Source organism: Brassica oleracea, chromosome C3 (genome assembly GCF_000695525.1).
Source record: "Brassica oleracea var. oleracea cultivar TO1000 chromosome C3, BOL, whole genome shotgun sequence".
Taxonomy (NCBI): domain Eukaryota; kingdom Viridiplantae; phylum Streptophyta; class Magnoliopsida; order Brassicales; family Brassicaceae; genus Brassica; species Brassica oleracea.
In genome coordinates, this window is record NC_027750.1 from 46656797 (window position 1) to 46663147 (window position 6351).

Consider the following 6351-nt stretch of genomic DNA (forward strand, 5'->3'; position numbering starts at 1 on the left):
CAGAACCATCATGTATTACCTCCTTCTTCGTCACGTCACCATATCAGTCTTAAAAAAAATGAAAATAAGGTGATGGAGAAGGGGAAGAAAGAAAAGAAACATGGAGCCACTGGGAAGGTCGAGTGAGAAGTTGGTACCAAGTGTTGAAGAGTATGCAGAGGAAAGTGGAAAGCAGAACAATCAGTCGCATGTTCCTTCACCAGAACAGTCGCACCAGATATAGCAAAAACGAGTAGAGGTTGTGGACATCAATGGATCTATTCTCTCTTGCCATTTTTTGCGATATCCTGCATCCTCTACAATGACATGGTAGCCCCTAAACACTCTTAACTCCACCATTAAATAGCTTGTTCCACACCTAGACCGTCTACCCTGAATAGTGCCTATGATGAGAAGCTCACGCTACTCTTAATTAAATGTAAGGAGCTTTGTCTGGAAATTGTATCTTTTGCAGGTTTGAGATGTAGAGTATGGAGCCGATCTTGAACAGCAATCAGTGGGGTTTTGGTAAGGGTGTGTTGTCCTAGTTTTACTACTTGTATGGTTCAGAGATTTGTGGTTAAAGTATGGTTGTTGAGAATAGGAGAGTTCCCACACTTTCAAACATTTCTCCCTGTTCTTGATACTTGACATTGTTTGAGGACAAACAAGGATCTAAGTCTAGGGGAATTGATATATGGTGTTTTTGGCATCTTGTATATATATTTTCTAATTGGTTTTCAAGTCTTTATCGAGTCTTCCTAGTCTTTTTCGAGTCATTACAGGTCTGAAGTTGCATTGGATGGGAGAAAGACCAATTGGAGGAAAAGAGGCAGAAAAGAGTGCAATTTGGTGATTTTCACGCAGAACAGTCTTGATGGTTATTCCCAATCGCGCGGAACACCCCGAGTGTCTGTTCCTGTGGCAGAGATTTTTAAGGAAGTTTCCAAATATTTCGGGATTTTACCTAGGGCTTCCTCCCTTTTACTCCCAGGCCGCCATAGACCTGCATATATATCTTTTCTTATTATTGTAGACATTCTACGTTACTTTTTAGAGAGATTTTGGAGGGAGAAAACTTGTACTCTTGTTAAGAGAGAAGAATCTCTACATCATTTGGAGAAGATTTCTAAACCCTCTTTGCTTTTTATTATTGATTCAGACATGTTTTTTTCATCTGTTATCTTTATGTTTTCTCTGTCCATGGCTGAGTAATCTGTTTGCTTAGTCTAAGGTGTTAGGGTGTTTAGATCAATGAGCTAAAACACAAATAAGGTTCATTTTTTATTGTCTCCATTCATGTTTATGCTTACTGCCTGCATTAAACTAGCTATTTATTGTTTGAACCTAAGTTTAACCTAATCATCAAAAGTGCTTAGGTTGCTAGAAACAACATGAATGGACAGCTTGTCCCTAACCAACGAAAGTATATGTTAGGGAAAATTGTGAACTAATCAAATCTGTGCTTATTGTTTGTCTTCATGTTTTAATCCAAACGAGAGTTTAGATATTAAGACTGATTGATGAATGGAGAGATACCACGAAAGTGGATCGATCTACATGTGTAATTTGAGTTCTAGACTCGCACTTAATAAAACCTTGAATAGATGTTTGGCTCATGATCGTTTGACACCCCATGCTTCACCCTAGGCTAGCTGTTTAATCAATTGAAAACACCAAACCAATCTGTTACTTGTTCTTATGATTTCTCAACATTTTAAACCCCCATATTGTTTTAGCTTAATATTGATCCCATAAAGATAAAGTGTAATTGTTGGTCTCTGTGGATTCGATCCTAATGTGCTACATCGACATAACATTCGATTGTGGTAGTGTGCACATTATGTTAATTGGTGTGCGTATACACGTAATATCAGGACACACAATAGACTATAGAAATCAAGGTTAAGCTAGGGAAACAGTTTATAAAGCAGTAAATAAATAAAAGCAAGGTGAACAAACAAGTTGTTCGATTGGTTGAGGTTGTAAGCAATTAGGAGAAATAGCTAGATTTAGGGATTTATCTATCAAGAGATTCAACACTACAATCAAGGATGCTAAGGGTTTTATAGATTCAATTCTAGAACTTGATTTTAATAAGTAGTAATCCAGCTTTCGCATGCAATTACTAATCAGCTGGCTAAGTCTTGTGTTCCAACTGTCGCGTGCAAACAAGGAGTGAGCGTCGATTGATGCTATGGCCAAAGCGTCGATTGATGCTCAGGGTTTGGGTTTCGTTAATCAATTTCACTTTCGTGCCTCTCAATTGTCCGATGATTCTAGGTTCAAACAATCAGTCACACTGTCGTGCTATTCTAACGATTCCAGATCCTAGTATTACAAGCTACCCTTGTGTAGAATTCAATAAGAAATCCTAGCAGTCCTAACAGATTATTAGTATGACATTAGGCTCATGAAATCCCTAAATCTAACAAGGTGGATTACTCAGACATGGAAGCAATAACACAAATCATAGTCTGAATAATAATAGAATAGAAATCAAAGATAAAGCCAATGGAGTACCAATAAATCTCTAAAGGAGAATTGATCTTCTCTCCAACCCTAAAACAAGAATAATGAATAATAGAAAGCGTAGCCGTCAACAATGGCTTAGAAAACACATAAATAGGATTTTAGGTCGTCCATGAGTATTCTGGTAATTTCTGGTTGCATCTGAGCTTAAGTCGGTTTTGAAATATACTCGGCCTGTATTCTGGAATCACTGTTGCTCGACACCAGGGGTGCACCGTCGATCGACATTTCATTCATCTCCTCGACAGCTCTCTCTCGCGAAACAGACTGACCACTCTTCAGGAAAATGAGCATAACCTCTGCTACAGGATGCTGATTGACCTAAAACCGGTGGTATTGGAAAGCTAACTCAAATTTCTATCGTTTATCAAAAGATCAGCTCAATCAAACTGTAGGAAGGTTTCCATCAATAGCTAGACATCTGATGCATCTGTGCAGCTCATCAACTCAAAAAGCTCCAAAAGATCTCAAAATCATCACTTTCCTCCAAAACGTATCTGAACCTGAAAACATACTAAAAAGACTCCAAATCGTAGTAAATATATCCTAAAACATTTATAAACCATGGCTAAAAGTAGGTAAAATCCATGATATATATATCACTAACAAAACAAAGGAGATCGAGAAATAGGATTGTCGGGTTACATGATGAACGAGGACATCGGATAACAAATGAAGTAGGTATGGAAAAGGTGGCAGCAGAGTATTTTGAAAATATCTTTAAATCTACTTCCCCTTCGGATTTCAAAAACTTCATACTAGATATTCAAAGCAGTATAACTTCTCAGATGAATGGTCAATTAACAGCCGTGGCTACAGAGGAGGAAGTTTGTCAAGATTTTTTTTATGTACCCTGAAAAGGCTCCAGGAACGGATGGGGCGATCGAGATTTTTTCCAACATGCTTGGTACATAAAAAGGCGGATGTCCTCGAATTAGTGAACATTTTTTTAGAACAGGGAAATTGGATGGAAGGTTAAATATGACAAACATATGTTTGATTCCTAAGACGAAAACACCAGCCAGTATGACAGAAACAAAGCCAGAATGACGGAAATAAGACCAATAAGTCTTTGTAACGTCGGATACAAGGTTATTTTAAACGTTTTATGTCAAAGGCTGAGAAACTGCCTACCGAAATTAATATATGAAACTCAGTCAGCTTTCATATCTGGGCGTTTAATATTGGATAACATATTGATAGCACATGAAATGTTCCACGGACTAAGGACAAACAGATCATGTCATGATAAATTTATGCCGATCAAAACATATATGAGTAAATTTTATGATAGAGTGCAATGGGCATTTGTTCAGACATTGCTTTCGAAGATGGGGTTTTGACCCGATCTGGATGAAACAACCAGAACGGAAATGAAGGATATATTAGGGATACAAACCATAAGAGGCTTGATCAAATTTTGGGATTCTAGAATGTTTATTAGGATCAAAAATCTTGATTTTTGGATTTCTCCAAAAGAGAATGCATACTGGAGTGAACAGATGGGCATTCAGGTATCTCACGAAAGGAAGTAAGCAAATGCTTATTAAATATGTGGCAACAACAATGCTGAACCATTTTATGTCATGTTACCGGCTCCCAAAAACGACAACCTCCAAGTTGCCAAGTACTATATCTCAGTTTTGGTGGAATTTTAGAGGGAATGGAGACGGAATGCACTGAATGTCTTGGGACAAGTTGTGACAAAAGAAAGAGGACGGCAACATAGGATTTAATACTATTGTGGATTTTAATATGGCTATGTTAGAAAAGGAATTATGGCGTCTGACGGAAAATCCAAATTCTTTATTCGCAAGTATATTTAATGGTTGGTTGATATCTCTTAAATTACCCTAGAGAAACTTTCTCTCACAGTTAAAGAGGTTCAGTTGCAATATTTAGGAATCAAATCCACAAGGAGCGTGGACACACAATACACTATAGAAATCAGATTAAATTAGGCAAATAATTAATAAAGCAATAAGTAGCAATAAACAATTAATCGGGTTGTTGTAAGAATATGCGAAAAGAGCTAGACTTAGGGTTTCATTCAATCAAAATTATGATGTATAGATGCTAAGGATGCGTGATAAATCATCCTAGAACTCGAATGCAATAGTAAGATATCGAGCTCTCGTTGTGGCTCCAATCAGATGGCTAAGTCTTTGTTCCAGCTCTCTCATGCGAAAAATCAGTGATTATCGATCGATACTTCCATAGACAAGCATTAACGACCTAATCGATATGTTCACTAGATGTCTAGACAAGCTCTCGCATGTATCTGACAACCTAGCTCAGTAGAATTATTATCAGGCATGAACCTACTTTCGCAGTTGTCAATATCCTAATTCAGGGTTCTAGTTAGCTACTCTAGAACACAAGCAGAAAGTTCAATTTTGATGACGGATCATAATGATTTACTCCTAGCAGTTCTATGTTTCAGAAATTCATCTTAAACCCTAATAAACCCTAAATCTAACAAAAGAAACTACTAAGACATGGTCAAGCAAAGCAAAACAATAATCTGAGTAGAATGAATAAATTTAATAAGGTAGAAAAATTGGAGTTCCAATACAAAATCTCTAAAGGAGTTCTTGATCTTCTCTCCAAAAGCTACTAATAAAAGCGTTAAGTATTATGGTGTATAATAGATGTGTAAGGTGTCTTATAATCGTGTAAAAAGTGGTCTTTTCCCTAAAACAATGGCAAACACTATAAATAGTAGGTATAAAGTTGGCTAGGGGAAATTTTTTAATATGTGGAACTTCTAGGCTTGAGTCGGCTTAAATCAATTCGGGCTTGTCTACTTGCATTAGTGTTGAGCGATACCAAGGATGCAGTGTCGATAAAGACTCCTTCTAATTCTTGGCTCTAACTTTGATTTCTTGAACAGCTACGAGTTTTCTCATCCATAAGCTCTAAAATGCTCCATAATATCAACATTGCTCCAAAACATGTCTGGACCTGAAAACAGTCTAAACTAAACTTCAAACATAATAAATTGACTCTAAAAATGACTTATACCATTGTTTAAATATGGTAAAATCCATGGTATATCAACTCCTACAGACTTATCCCTTGCTTGCCCTCAAGCAAAACATAGAATACTCTTGTAAAAGAGGTTTGAAATCAACAAGGATTCACACAGTTTTTAAACTAATACCTTCACCTCTGCAATTTTGTAAGCCACATCAAATTTGTGCCAACTTTAGGGGCACTTCCATGTACTATACCTTAACTTAGATACCGAACCATCTAGCCCACAGCTCCGCTGATACCGCCTGACATACCCCTCTATTTACCTCATTTTTGCAAATAAATGTGTAGGCTAAATCTCGGGAGTATCGATCAAAGGACACGTGGACTCTTACCCTGTAAAGAAGTAAATAAATGAACTATAGAAATCAAGGTTAAGATATAGAAATCAAGGTTAAGCTAGGAATCAAGGTTAAGATAGAGCTAGGACACAGAATAGACTATAGGAGAAATAGCTAGACTTAGAGATTTATCTATCAAGAGATTCAACACTACAATCAAGGATGCTAAGGGTTTTATAGATTTAATTCTAGAACTTGATTTTAATAAGTAGTAATCCAGCTTTCGCATGCAATTACTAATCAGCTGGCTAAGTCTTGTGTTCCAACTGTCGCGTGCAAACAAGGAGTGAGCGTCGATTGATGCTATGGCCAAAGCGTCGATTGATGCTCAGGGTTTGGGTTTCGTTAATCAATTTCACTTTCGTGCCTCTGAATTGTCCTATGATTCTAGGTTCAAACAATCAGTCACACTGTCGTGCTATTCTAACGATTCCAGATCCTAGTATTACAAGCTACTCTGGTG